A 16,222-nucleotide genomic window follows, 5' to 3' on the forward strand; every position below is an offset into this window, starting at 1 on the left:
TAAACAGGATGGTGAACTCAATATGTTGGTACTGAGAGCAGTGTTGTGGAAGTGTCTCACCGAGTGCATAATTTGTGTACGGTGATACGTTTAAGTTATGAGTGAGTGTAATTGTTGGGAGTTAATGATCGACCCCCTGTGGGTGGAAGCAGTAAAATGACACCCATGGTATCTCCCGCCTGCCGTAAGAGGTGACTAAGAGGGGGGAGGGGAGGTCGTGGCATGGGTTGGTGACCATGGGGCAATTAACTGAGTCATGGCATTGCTTCCACTTACTTGTGCCAGGCTCCTCACATTCATCTATCCTATACGGCCTCCCTTGGTCAACTCTTATTCTTTTCTGATCTCAACAATATTAGAGCACTTGAGGCTTAGGTAGTCTTTCATTTTTATGCCTTTCATGGCCCTTGTCTTTCTTTGGCCAACACCTTCAAGTTGGTACCTAACATAGTGGTACTACGTGCAAGTAAAAGCGACCCATGGTGTTCCCCACGTGGTGGTACTAATCACAAGTAGTCTCATGGTTCTAATTTGATCATCCCTTGGTCGCCCCTTATGACAGGCAGGGGATACCGTGTGTGTATTCTTCGTCTGCGTCCTCCACCCACAGGGGGTTGTGTGTTTGGTCTGCGAGAAGAATTTTATTTTCCTCAAGTCCACTGGCAAGCTGGTTAAGACCCCGCTATCCGCCACCTGGGACGTGCCACGTGGGAGTATCACCTCTCCCCCTGCTATGCCAGCATAGTAGGTTTGTGGCCCAATAAATTTAGTCATTCATGTGATTCTTGTGAACATTTCAGTAAGTTATAATTTTTACCACAAAAGTAGAGCATTTCTTGTTAAAATTACAAGTGTTGCCCAGCGGTTGGGCAAATGATGTTAATAAGGTAGATTGTCAAGTTACAATTTTCACAACAAGCGTGCAGCGAGTCCTTTAAGCTGTTACACTCTCCCTCCTCTTATCTGGGTCTCCATCATCTGTTTCACGATCCTTTCCATTTCCATCCTCTTTATCATATCCACACCATCCTCGTGGTATGTCCAAACCTTCTAAGTTTATCCCTCTCCATTCTTTTGTAAAGATTTTCCACTTCTATTTCCTTCTTCTTCTCTTACTCTGTCCTTTCTTGTTTATAACACTACTAAAAAAATAAAAATAAAGTCAGTTTCACTGGCCAGGATTTTATTCTCCTGTCTTCTTGTCAGTGTCCAAATCTCCACTGCAAATGTCAGTGATTAGGCAGTAGCACATCTCATACATACATACATACATATTTACACTTCAATGGTATGACGGAACTAATAAATTGTCCCCTTGTTTGACATTTTCGAGTTGGAGTTTATCTCTGTTGAAATTATTTCGTTTCATCTCCCTGCGAGACTTAATTCTCATAGTAACTTAAATTCATGAACTGCTCCTACGACTGTGGGTGAGTTACTATTTATTTGAAACTTGATTATACGCAACTACTCAAAGTTACGTTGGGACTGTAAACTCTGTTAGTTAATATGCCCTACCAGTTCCGTGGACTGTAACCTACTGCGCAACCTCCGCGCAGTACGATCCTGGAGTAACTAAGCCAACTTCCGCTTACCATTGTTAGAGCAAGAGAGAGGGGTCTGCCGAGAACATGGAAGCTGAACAGACGTGCGCGCATAGCTCCGCTATGATATTCAATTTCAAGATGGTGCCTGGTTGATCCAGTAGATATTCGGGGTCACATTCCCCGATTTATGTGTTCCTGTACTCTGGACGAACTTTTGGAGTATCGCAGATGTTGTATTTACTAATTTTATTTGTTTGAACTACGGCCTAATGTAAGTACAGCGTCCTTCTTCAACGTCACCGCCAAGACTGTAAGTTTAAAATTTTTCCTCTAACTTCATCTGCTACGATTTTGTCAAAGTGATTGTACTAGTTGGTTCGTGTCACATGGAATGCCTCTGCCGGAATTACGAATCGAAATTTACCCGAACTTGAATTTAATAATAATAATAATGATAACCTTTTCGGCGGTGTGCTGTGATTAGAAATCAGTTCCCATGCTTTTGTATCGTCTTTCAAACTAGGAATTGTTCAAAATTGGAAACCTTAAAAATGTGTTACTAATACTGTAATATTTATTCTGCTCACCTTTCCGTTTTTTTCTTTTTTTAAAAAAAAGGTGATGTCTTAAACCCTTGTTAGAAGGGCTGTATTAGGGTAATGAAAGATACTAAGCGAGGCAGTTGTATAAGGTTTTTCTGTGTGGATTTTCTGCTTATTTCTGCCTTTTTTTTTTTGGGTTTTCCTTTTCCCTCTGGGAAATTGTTTTTCGATTTTTCATGTGGTCTGTTGATGGCATTGTTGCGATTTTGATTGGGATTGTTTCACTCCCTCTGGAGTAAACATTAATTGTTGTTGTTGCTATGGGGACGGATTTGTAAGTTGTTGACAAAAAAAAATATGGTTTTAATGCTCTGGTGGGATGCTGTAATGTTGAAAGCTAAGTTTGTCCTTAATTTTTGGCTCGTTTATCTTTGGTGATTGATTTATTTCTTGGTATCTCTGTTTACCCGCGTGATATGATTTTCCTGATTTTTCCCCAATTTAATTTCGGGTTTTTCCTTGTTTTTCTCTATTTGCGTGTGGTTATAATCAAACTTGTGTAACCTTCTCGCTTAGTACCTCAAAGAATTTCTTTATTCGCTTAGTGTATTTTCTAAGAGAAGAAAAGTTAACTTAACAAAATTTATTTCATGCAAATTAACTAAGTTTATGGTGCATAAAGAATTAATCTAAACCAAAAGCCTTTAAACCGTATCATGATTTATTTGTAATTTATAAATAAGAAGGCAGGTTAGGCTAGTACTGAAATTAATATTGGGTCCCAGTATGTTAGGCCGGTTCGAACCGTAGGTTAGTTGTGTTTTGGTTTTATTTCTCTTTTTATATTTTTCTTATTCCTGCTGATGTTCTGAGTCCAGAGTTATCTTAATATTACTTCTTTCTCTTATTAAATATATTTATTTATTTCAAAAGTACCTGGACGTGTTATTATTGTAGACATTTGAAACCATACAGTGATAGTTATTTTCATTCTTTCCGCAGACTCTGGTCGCCTGTCATTTTCGTGGTAAGTACCTTTGGGGTTATTTCTTTTTGAGTGATTTTGCTTCCACCTTGTTTTTTTTTTTTCCCCCCCCTATTTTCTTGTCTTGTTGCTACCTGTGCGGACACTGTGGGGATGGGTGTTTGTGCGGGATAGTCAGTGGTAGTAGAGCGTTTGTTGTCATTTGTTTTCCGTTCGCTCTGTGCGGTATGCGAGCTGTCCCTTCAGAATTGTTTGCCTGTTAGTAGAGCCTTGTGTTATTGTGTTTCGTGGGTTCGTAGCTGACCCTCTTGGCATCCCCCTAACGTTGTCACTGTATGGTTTTAAAAGGTGTGTCTGGGTTATGAAAGGCATGTTAAGATATCTATTTAAAAAAAATTGTATAGAAAATGCATTCATCTTGTTTAACTGTACAAAAATGTGTTTCTTCTTCTTCTTCTTCGTTTAGGCCTACGATGGACCACGTGGTTCTTAACTCTGGTGAGCTCTTTTCTTCCTCTTAGCCCAGTATTATTTCATTCTAGCGCTATGGATGTCTTTTCTTTCTTGAGTCCATTTCACTCCTACTCCTGGACGCAGTGATTTAGTTGTTAGTGACTGGAGAGAGTCAGATGTCTTGACTAACTTTCGGAATTTATCTCGGTTGTAAATGTCAATGTGATCAATGTTTAGGTATTGTAGGTCTTTCCATACTAAATTCGTCCATTTGGCATTTGTTGCTTTCCCTCTAGATACAGTGTTGAAGATTCTTGAAGTGAGTCTCTGGTTGTCCATCCTGACTACATGACCATAGAAGATTAGTCTTCTCTTCCTCACAGCTGTTGTAATGCTCTCTATTTTACTGTACAGTTCCTTGTTGTGCCTGATTCTGTAGCCATCTCCTTCTTTAATGGGACCCATAATCCTTCTGAGGATCTTTTGCTCTTTCAAAAATTTGTTTCATGTTAATATCTTCGGGGTGTTTTGTCCGGTTCGCTGTCGAGCTGTGTGCTACCTTCTTGGATTGAGCACGTGTTGGTATTCCTCTACCAGCCGCTGTTCGTGTGTTTCCTGCCTGCCTTACTGCTTTCAGGTACCTTGTATCTTTTCCTTCTTTGTTTCTTCGTAAATTGGTGAGTTTTAACTTTATCAATTACTCTAACTTTTGAATTTATCTTAAAAAATTGTGAAATGATCGACACTTGAGCACGAATCGATTGGCTTTGGGCTACGAGTGTACCACAGTTTGCTGGGTGCTCTGTGATTTTCTTCATGGTTAATTGTTGAGTATTTTCATTGTCTACCTGCGAAAATGATTTAATCTGTGGTTATTGAATTAATTGCGTTTTATCGAGTTATTGGTTTTGCTCGGATATGTCGCGTGTGACGTTATTTGTTTTATGAATTATGATCGTTGACCTGTACTCTGGGAACTTATTACATTATCTGTCCTGGCGTTTTATATTGCTTCCCAGGTTTGTTATTATTTTTATTGTATTACCTGACATGATGCTTTGACTGTGTACGTGCTAAAACCATTCTGCGAGAAACTATCGTTGTTAATTTTACCTACTGTGTTGCTAACAGCGTGTGAACCTTGCATGTACTTATCTATTGGCATGTCTACCTTGTGCCTGGTCAGTATGGGTGTGATTTACTGCTGAACTGTTTGGCATTTCATCGTACCCTCCCATCGTTAGTGTCTATGAACCCGTTTTAAACTTTTCCTGGTTTATGTGGTTGGCATGTGTGTGTTACTGTTATTTGCTCTGTGCGATTGAAATTATGCCTTTACTTTGGCCCAAATGGGATTGTGTGCACGCCTGTAACTGTTTCTTTCGAGTACTTGATTCTTGATGATTGTTGAACTTTAAAATTAATCCTGCCTGTGATGTTTCTTTACATTGGGCCGGTTGTTACCTCAAAAACCTTTACCTTTACTTGGTCTGGTAAATGTTTCCTAACCTTGTTTTGTTACCATTAGTCCCGAGGGGAACTTGACTTTAAAGTGTAGAGCCTTATATCTACTTGGAAGTCATCATTTATGTATTATACAACCAGTCGGTGGTGATGTGTTTCCATGTTTGCTGTGCGATTGCTGATCAGTGCTAGCTGCGAGACTTGGCTGTGCTTTTTGCATGAGTGGTTTCCATTTTTACCCTGTCTTGCTGTTCGTGTCGGTTTGGTGTGTCGTTAGGTGGTGGACGGAGACATGTTACCTTATATCATCTGTTATTGGGTAGTTATGGGTTATTATTGAACTGTGTTAATCGGCGTTAGAGTGGGTGACTTGTTGCTCTCGTGCTTGGATATTTTACTTTCTTTTCTTGTTTTCCCTTTTACTAACTATTGATTGCATGTGGTTCTCTGTTTCCATTGTGTCTCATGCCCTCTTATTCATTGTGTTTATTACCTGGTTGTAAAGTTTTCGTACGGTGTGTGGCCTGCCTCAAGTGTACTTGCTGGTGAATTTTCTGGTGTGGAATAATTAAACTAGGTGGTTTTATCTGGAAATCTTGATCATCTTGTCATTCTAGAGTAAATGTTTGATCATATATGGAGGTTCTTGTATTTGGTAGTTCTTGGCATATCTGACCTGGTACCCTGTTGAAGTCATTATGTGTCTAGGTATAGTTCTTCTGCAAAATTCATTTAACCTATCCTTATTTGCCTAGTTCCATTTCGAGTTGTGAGTTCTGTGCAACCCTCTACCTTATCTACTTATTGTTATGGAATTGAGTGATGCAGTAGGATCATAACACCTGAGGACTAAGTTCCTGTAATGGTTTGGTCGTGATCCTGTGTTTGAAGGAAAGACTACGGTACCGTAAGTTTAATTTTGGGATTTGCATACTGATTACTGAGTATGTTGTTGAGGATGGTGTATTCCTTTTATCCCTTTAAGGGCTAACACGTGGCTTGGGGTAGTCATTATGGTTTTACTATTATTATTGTGGTGTGTGTAATTGTGATTATGGCATGTCAGGTAAGGGCGATGTGTTGCCTTGATGTTTTACCTTGTGTCTCTGTAGATTTGGGAATAACCCCTCGCATGGATTTACTTCTCTTTTGGAACTATCTTACCTTGTTGTACCTTGCTGGTTTCGTGTTTCCTGGTTTCTTCATTTCCTGTCTCCCTGCATTTCTGGTTGATCAGATGTCATTGTATCTGTTATTGGTTCTTCTGTAATGCTCATTTTAATTTTATCTGCCACTGGTGTTTTTCTCTCAGTGGATCTTTTCGTGTCTGTTGACATTGTTCGTTGGTCATCCTACTGTTCTGCGGGTTTGCTTGTTAACTATGGGATTAACCAGTACTCCCCTAGTCGGTGCTGGAATCTTACTGCTGATGGATTATGGGGTCCATTAGTAGTGAACTGCCTTCTTCATGTTACTTTGAGCATTTTACATGGACTTGACTTGTATTCCACCATTTATATTTTATTTGCCTGCTCTCCTGGCGGATAGGAAAAGGTGCCTGTTGCCATAAAGGGACAGTGTGATGTGAATATCACATATTACTAGACCAGATTATTGCCGAGGTTCTGTAAAGAACAACCGGTGGTTTACGTAGTGTAGGTCATTGCTCGTTACCTTCCTTGTCGGTCTTCTGATCTGAGGTGTTTCATTGCCTTTAATTTTGATCAGATGTCCAGTAGTGGAACGAATATTTTTGGTCATACCGTGTAGTGGGTTGGTTACTTGGTTCCAGATTGTGTTCCCTCCTGAGTTTCTCCTGTCCCTATTTCTGTCCTGTTGGTTCCATGGAGCTAATTATGGTCCTATGTTGTATTAAATCTTGATCTGTAAGTTTTGGTAGCTTGGTGTTAGTTGGTTGATCAGTTGTTTGATGACTAACCCTATTGCGCACCCTCCATCTTGAAATTATTGAGGTCTCCAACCGATCCTGCCTTACTTTTCCCTTGCTCGGAATTTGTTTACCTTTTAAGCCCTGGAATTTTCCATATTGAATATCCTATTCCTGGTCACCTGAAACTTTGCTAATCAATTGTGTATTGGTTGCCTCCCCTTGTTCTTGTTCAATTTAGTTATGCATGGTGTGGATGTGAATGTTGAGCCTAATTTAGTTGGAAATTCATTTGGTATCTTTACTGGTGTATTTGAGAAATTTTGGAATTTTGCAAGCTCGCTATGTTGAAGATCTGCCTCTGTTCTGTCCTACTTGTTGGAATTAGTTCTGGTTACCTAGTTTCTGCTTGTGTTATGCATTATTTGGGGTATTTTTTGTGGTATACTCGGGCCCTAGTTCAATCGAGCCCAAGTAAAAAATTTGAATTAATGCTAATACTTGGATCTTGGGTATCATGTAGTACGACATACACCAATTTATGATCCTTTCTTGTTCCCTGTTCCTTGCTCCCTTGCGTTCCTTCCTTTTCGGGTGGTAACGTTCGTTTAATCTTTGTATTGAAATTGAAGATTGCATTTCTTAGTAGGTAAATGGGAACTCGATAAATAAAACTGATATTCAGATTGAGAAAATCTCTATTACTATCTCAAAAGGTTTAAACTTGATGTTTGGGAATTTTCCATTCGTTAATTGAAACATGTTCGGGTAAAGAAGTGATATAATTATGTTAAAAAGAAATTACCAAGAACTTGCAAATTAATTTTCTTTTGAAGAAGATAATTCCGGGTATTCATCTACTGTACGTGAATTACGAATCAACATTTTGGTTATGTGGCTGGTGTAGTACAACAGACTTATTATTCTTGTGATATCTGTACTATTACAATATTTAAAAATTAAGAAGGTTCCTCCTATTCAATACAAAGATATTTATTAATGTGAAAAAATCACATATCGTTCAACGATCGTTAACCATTAACTTCAATACGGATCATGAAATTTCTAAATATTAATATCTGTACTAAGCATGCATTGGGTTTAAAATACTAACTACAATTGGAAGGCATATACATTGGTATGTTGGTGTTTCTGGGACATAATGCAATCATGTTAAGGGAGTGCATGGAAGTGAACTTATCTTGGTGTGTCGTTTACTCATATGGACTCCTTCACCAAAATTTAGTATACTTCTGGACCACCGTGGTATGTGTAACATAAAGTACGAGTGTACGTGTGGTTTCTGGGCGGGAGGCTATGACGGAACTAATAAATTGTCCCCTTGTTTGACATTTTCAAATTGGAGTTTATCTCTGTTGAAATTATTTCGTTTCATCTCCCTGCGAGATATGGACTTAATTCTCATAGTAACTTAAATTCATGAACTGCTCCTACGACTGTGGGTGAGTTACTATTTATTTGAAACTTGATTATACGCACCTACTCAAAGTTACGTTGGGACTGTAAACTCTGTTAGTTAATATGCCCTACCAGTTCCGTGGACTGTAACCTACTGCGCAACCTCCGCGCAGTACGATCCTGGAGTAACTAAGCCAACTTCCGCTTACCATTGTTAGAGCAAGAGAGAGGGGTCTGCCGAGAACATGGAAGCTGAACAGACGTGCGCGCATAGCTCCGCTATGATATTCAATTTCAAGATGGTGCCTGGTTGATCCAGTAGATATTCGGGGTCACATTCCCCGATTTATGTGTTCCTGTACTCTGGACGAACTTTTGGAGTATCGCAGATGTTGTATTTACTAATTTTATTTGTTTGAACTACGGCCTAATGTAAGTACAGCGTCCTTCTTTAACGTCACCGCCAAGACTGTAAGTTTAAAATTTTTCCTCTAACTTCATCTGCTACGATTTCGTCAAAGTGATTGTACTAGTTGGTTCGTGTCACATGGAATGCCTCTGCCGGAATTACGAATCGAAATTTACCCGAACTTGAATTTAATAATAATAATAATGATAACCTTTTCGGCGGTGTGCTGTGATTAGAAATCAGTTCCCATGCTTTTGTATCGTCTTTCAAACTAGGAATTGTTCAAAATTGGAAACCTTAAAAATGTGTTACTAATACTGTAATATTTATTCTGCTCACCTTTCCGTTTTTTTCTTTTTTTTAAAAAAAAGGTGATGTCTTAAACCCTTGTTAGAAGGGCTGTATTAGGGTAATGAAAGATACTAAGCGAGGCAGTTGTATAAGGTTTTTCTGTGTGGATTTTCTGCTTATTTCTGCCTTTTTTTTTTGGGGTTTTCCTTTTCCCTCTGGGAAATTGTTTTTCGATTTTTCATGTGGTCTGTTGATGGCATTGTTGCGATTTTGATTGGGATTGTTTCACTCCCTCTGGAGTAAACATTAATTGTTGTTGTTGCTATGGGGACGGATTTGTGAGTTGTTGACAAAAAAAAATATGGTTTTAATGCTCTGGTGGGATGCTGTAATGTTGAAAGCTAAGTTTGTCCTTAATTTTTGGCTCGTTTATCTTTGGTGATTGATTTATTTCTTGGTATCTCTGTTTACCCGCGTGATATGATTTTCCTGATTTTTCCCCAATTTAATTTCGGGTTTTTCCTTGTTTTTCTCTATTTGCGTGTGGTTATAATCAAACTTGTGTAACCTTCTCACTTAGTACCTCAAAAAATTTCTTTATTCGCTTAGTGTATTTTCTAAGAGAAGAAAAGTTAACTTAACAAAATTTATTTCATGCAAATTAACTAAGTTTATGGTGCATAAAGAATTAATCTAAACCAAAAGCCTTTAAACCGTATCATGATTTATTTGTAATTTATAAATAAGAAGGTAGGTTAGGCTAGTACTGAAATTAATATTGGGTCCCAATAAGTTAGGCCGGTTCGAACCGTAAGTTAGTTGTGTTTTGGTTTTATTTCTCTTTTTATATTTTTCTTATTCCTGCTGATGTTCTGAGTCAAGAGTTATCTTAATATTACTTCCTCTTATTAAATATATTTATTTATTTCAAAAGTACCTGGACGTGTTATTATTGTAGTAATTTGAAACCATACAGTGATAGTTATTTTCATTCTTTCCGCGGACTCTGGTCACCTGTCATTTTCGTGGTAAGTACCTTTGGGGTTATTTCTTTTTGAATGATTTTGCTTCCACCTTGTTTGTTTGTTTTTTTCCCCTATTTTCTTGTCTTGTTGCTACCTGTGCGGACACTGTGGGGATGGGTGTTTGTGCGGGATAATGGTACTTTCCTCCACACCAGGTTTATCACTCTGGTAGAATGCATTATCCTATTGAATCCTTTTACTTGTCTCCAAGTCTAGCCTTGCAACATGTATCAGTTTGCTTCCCAAGTACTTGAAGCTCTTCACAATTTAAAAGTTTTATCCCTTTAGTTTTATAATTCCTTTCCCTTCTGTTTCTTCCTTAGCAAACACCACTGTCTTACTCTTTTCCATGTTGATTTTAATTCCATTCTTCTCTCAGTGCCATATCCGGTCCCCCAGACATTGGTGTTACCCTGGAAAAGGCACCCCCCCACTTTTTTTTTTTTTTTTTTTTAGCTAACCTGAAGAGTTGTTTGGTGTTATTGATGCAAGTCCAGTCTTTGATGTTTTGGAGCCATGACATCGGTGGTCTACCAGCTCCTCGCTTGCCGTCTATCTTTCCTTGTAATATGACATGTAGAACATGGCCTAAATAAGTTGTTTTCCTGGCTTTGATGTTTACCAGCACATGCTCAGCTCTAGCTCTCTGTAACATTCATTATTGGTTACAAAATCTGTCCAGGTTTCATTCCATAATTTTAAATAATCATCAACATGGCAAGTTGCCCTCGTTCTTCCTCTGAGTCTGCTACTCGCACCACAATATCATCTGCAAACCTCCAGCTCCTGTCCCTACATTTTACCTTTGTCTCCTTCACAATTTTAATCATAAACATTATGAATAACAGTGGTGACAGCACACTTCCTTTGTAGTACCTTAGTCCAATTTCAATCATTAACCATTCTGTTCTCTCCACTTGTCTGGACACTGCTGCAACAATTTTTGTGCTTGCATATATTCAATCATTTGTTTTCCAAATCCTTTTCATTGCATTACTTTCCATATCTTTGCTCTGGATACACTGTCATAAGCCTTTTCTAAATCAAGGAATGTCATCACCAATTGCCTCATACTGAGCATGGGGTCTAGGGTTGATCTTCCATTTCAAAAGCCATATTACTCTTCTTGTGATTATCCCTCCAACTTTCTACTCATTTTCTTTTCTAGTACCCTTTCAAAATTTATTATTTAGAAATAACTAGAACTCTACAGTCAGACAGCGACAAGGAATTGCCATTTTGTAAAAGAAATTGTTGTATTAGACAGCAGCACTAGGACATCTTGGCAGCGGGCAACGCGTCTTCCTGTCATCCGGCTGCCCCGGGTTTGATTTTTGGCTGGGTCAGGGTTTTTTAAAATTATAAATTGATTAATACCCGTGGCCTGGGGACTGGGTTTTTGTGTTGTCCTTAATGTTCCTTTCCTCGCATTCAACACACTACACTTCCTCCATTTCAATTACACGCAGGTTGATATCATATGGTGCAAGTAGGGGCAAAAGATCTCTGGAGGTCGACACCCCAAATAAATAGCATTAAAAAAAAAAAAAAAAAAAAAAAAGCGTGTGTTATCGCTAGGGAAAGTATGGTCAAAAAAAGGGAGGGGGGGTAGAATGTTCTGAAAATACATACAAAAAGGTGCAAAAGAAGGGTTGATGAAATCACGTTATTAAGGTTTAAAAGAGTTACATGAAATTTTCTTATTGCATTTACTGAATTATCATAATTAATAAACTTGTTATATTGGATTGCATACAATATTTCAATGTTCTTGACAGTAAGTTGCTGGCGTTTTGAGCTCAGTTGATTCTTATATATTAGAGGGGCACCTATTTAGGTTAGCCCAGTGCAGCCGGGCTGGCCTGACGTAAATGCGGGCAGCTTACGAAGCAAGCATACATCACAGTGCTGTTTTATTTTCCTATATTTATACATTCAAAGAAAACTAACACATTATAATTTTTGTGTTACAATTTACAAAGGTACACGGTTTAAGCGTACAAGCTACGATTTACAATTCTTTCGATGGGAATGACAGTATTTACATTAAAAAGAAAGTAAAATTCCTGTTATTTGTTCAACAAAAAGTTATGTACTTACATAATTCAACAAGTTTAATGCTTGATTTTGCACAGTATTGTAGTATTGTGTGACTTTCCCTGTTCACTGAATTTCTAAAAATAGTATTTAAAAGTCAGTTGTCCAATGATTACAACTAGCCTCTAAATGATGAGATTTTCATCATGAATGTGGGCATAGATATTTACTATCCAAGTTCAACAAGAACAATGTAAATATATCTACCAAATAGTTGTACAGTATGCCTTCAAATAAATAACCTACTGGTGTTATTCTCGGTAAGCACGACTGGACTATTGGTGAGTTTATCAGATAAATTAAACCCAAGCAACCACAAGCCATACCTTATGCATCTTAGCTCTGTATTATATTTGAATTTTTTCTAAAGCACTGCTTAAAATTGTAATTCATTACGAACATTACAAATATATTTGAGATTGCAGGCCTTACTCTTAATTGTGTCTGATCGAAATACATAAACTGCTATGAACATAAATAACTTATTTCTGACAACGTAAATTGAAAATGACTGATTTCTGCCCTCTTTTCTTCATTATTTTCTGCCTCCATTTCAAACTCTAGTATTGCCGCAGTGATTGAGAGTGACCGGGAGAACTTTGTCCAACCCTTCACAGCCTGCAAGGAAACGACGACGTCACTGTGGTTGAACAGCATCGCCTGTCTGCCCCCCCCCTCCCTGGTTACAGTGCTGTACACCCGCGGGATGAGAATACCCAGCATGAGCACCTCTGTTATAGATAGAGAAACTCTGCTCAACATCTACAGAAATCAATGAAGCATATCTTGTTTGCACTCATAAAAGGGAGTTCAGTCAAAGTTGCGAAGGATTCCACATCTGCATTGTTTTTCAAATTTAATATACATTTGTCTTCAGTAAATCCATCAAGGTATTCCCTAACACTCATCAACTTCTTCCAAACTCTGAATTACATCATGCAAAATACTTCTATCCATGCACTGCAAAAAAGTTCTAACTCTAAATCTTGCTTGATGGCTTCTGAATCCATTGAGCCTAGGGCACATATGAAGCATTTGATTTTATCAACATTTTCACCCAAGAAAATCTGTTGATGCAGAGAAAAAAAAAAGATTCTGTCTAATCTTTTAAAAATGCAGATGCACCTTAAAATCCTTTCACTAAACTTATCACGAGTTCCAAAACATGAACAAAGTAAAGGAGAGTGGTACAATTGTTCATTCTTATGATAACCTAACTCTTGATGCAAGTCATATATATAGACAGATAGATAAGAAGAACAAGAAAAAGAACACAAAATAGGACTACATAAAAGCAGGTCAATGTGTGAAGAGGGAGTAACAGAAAGAGGAGACAAGGACAAACATGAAAATGCACAAGGACAAGGATTGTCCTATTTTCCTAATCTTTTATCATCTGTACTTACCTTTGTTTATGTTTCTTCCCTTTTCCTATACTTATGTGGCTTCCTTCTTATCCTACACTTCATGAATAAAGACTAAGATCTGTCGAGATGGCCCCTTAATAAGATTCCCACCCTCCTGATGAAGCTGGGATGCACAAATGAGCTCATCAGGGGCTGAGAAGAGATGGATGCAGAGGAACTGAGATGGATGAGGAGAGAGCCTATTTGTTGGCAGCAGTGTGTGTGAAGATATGGAGATTGTCCTTGTCCTTTTGTGTTTTCATCTTTGTCCTTGTCTCTTCTTTATGTTGCCCCCTCTTCACACATTGACCTGCTTTTATCTTTGTCCTATTTTGTGTTTGTTTTCTTGTTCCTCATATCTATGTGTCTACATATATGACTTGAACTGACAGCTTGTTTCTTCCTTTCCAATACTTAATTCTTGGTACAGACATGTTTAATCCTTCAGTGGCAAGTCCTCATGAAGTTCTTATGCCAGAAAAGGGAGGTTTTTTCAGAGGAAATAATGTACAGTGGAACCTCGTCTCTCCGTTTTTGGAGGGTCTATGAATAAAAATGTACAACACAGGAAAACGGAAAATCCGGGAATGAATGAACCATCAACAATTTGGCTAAACATCCAAAAAGTTAAATATGTGTACGTATAATCTTACAGACTCCCCTAAACCAAACCAAACTATAGCCCCAATGGGCCTTCCGCCTACCGAGCGACCGCTACTCGGTCCGAAGGCCAGCAGATTACGAGGTGATGCACGGTCAGTGTGATGAATCTTCACGGCCATTATTCCTGGCTCTCTAGACTGGGATCGCCATCTCACCATTTAATAGCTCCTCAATTAAAAGTAATCGTAGAATGAGTGAAACTGGAACAAGCCCTCATATCCAGATGAAAATGCCTGACCTGGCCGGGAATCGAACCTGGGCACTTCGGGTGAGAGGCAGGCAAGTTAGACCGCGGGGCCGGCTTCAAACATTAATTACCGGTACGCGACTTAAAAATCTCGAAACTTTACATTCAGTTTTACCGGGGAAACTTTGTCAGTTTCCTCTAAAAACTTATTTTAGGTTCAGCAACTTTGATCAGCCAAACTCTTCAAAAACTCTAATACCCGTAACGCCAAGCCAACAATCGACCACAAGTTGTTTATAATTTTCTAATATATCAAAGCATATTAATATAAAAGCGCCCAAAATGATGGTGAAATCCCTTTTTTTAAATCTTCCATTGTAATTTGGTCACCGGTATACTGTTTGTACTCAGTTTATGGAAATCTTTTACCGTGTAAATTAAGCCTACATCGACTTTTAAAGGTTATGTTGAACTCGAGAATATGGTTTCAAATGTAAATATCGGTCCTCAAGTTCTCGAATGCATTATATTCAATTCTGTCCATCACTAATCACAATCAAATTGGAAAGAGAAAAATATCATTAACACTTCCAAAATTACGGTTATTTGCGAGCTTGAGCTCAGCTGGAAAGCGTGCTCGCTGTACAAGTCGGTACGAGTGCAAAATGATAAAAGGTTTTTAAATGTAACGTGCACAAATAAAACGACAACGGTTTTATAAAATTTTAACACAAAAACGTGAAATTCCCAGTCTTATATTAGGAAAATTATATTAACATACATACATACATTATCATTATAGACTGTTATGCCTTTCAGCATTCAGTCTGCAAGCCTCTGAGAATTTACTAAACGTTGCCACAATCCTCGATTTGCAACTAGTGTTGTGGCCTCATTTAGTTCTATACCTCTTATCTTTAAATTGTTAGAAACCGAGTCTAACCATCGTCGTCTTGGTCTACTTCTACTTCTCTTACCCTCCATAGCAGAGTCCATTATTCTCCTAGGTAAACTATCCTCCTCCATTCGCCTCACATGACCCCACCACCAAAAGCCGGTTTATGCGTACAGCTTCATTCATTGAGTTCATTCCTCCTCATTATCTCCTCATTCCGAGTACCCTCCTGCCATTGTTCCCACCTGTTTGTACCAGCAATCATTCTTGCTACTTTCATGTCTGTTACTTCTAACTTATGAATAAGAAATCCTAAGTCCACCCAGCTTTTGCTCCCGTAAAGCAAAGTTGGTCTGAAAACAGACCGATGTAAAGATAGTTTCGTCTGGGAGCTGATTTCCTCCTTACAGAATACTGCTGATCGCAACTGCGAGCTCACTGCATTAGCTTTACTACACCTTGATTCAATCTCACTTACTATATTACCATCCTGGGAGAACACACAATCTAAATACTTGAAATTATCGACCTGTTCTAACTTTGTATCACCAATCTGACATTCAATTCTGTTGAATTTCTTATCTACTGACATCAATTTAGTCTTCGAGAGGCTAATTTTCATACCATACTAAATACACCTATTTTCAAGTTCCAAGATATTAGACTGCAGGCTCTCGGCAGAATCTGCCATTAAGACCAAGTCGTCAGCATAGGCCAAACTGCTTACTACATTTCCACCTAACAGAATCCCTCCCTGCCATTTTACACCTTTCAGCAGATGATCTATGTAAACTACGAACCACAAAGGTGAAAGATTACCGCCTTGTCTAACCCCTGTAAGTACCCTGAACCAAGAGCTCATTCTACCATCAATTCTCACTGAAGCCCAATTGTCAACATAAATGCTTTTGATTGATTTTAATAATCTACCTTTAATTCCATAGTCCCCCT

This window comes from Anabrus simplex, chromosome 1, assembly GCF_040414725.1.
Source record: "Anabrus simplex isolate iqAnaSimp1 chromosome 1, ASM4041472v1, whole genome shotgun sequence".
Lineage (NCBI taxonomy): Eukaryota > Metazoa > Arthropoda > Insecta > Orthoptera > Tettigoniidae > Anabrus > Anabrus simplex.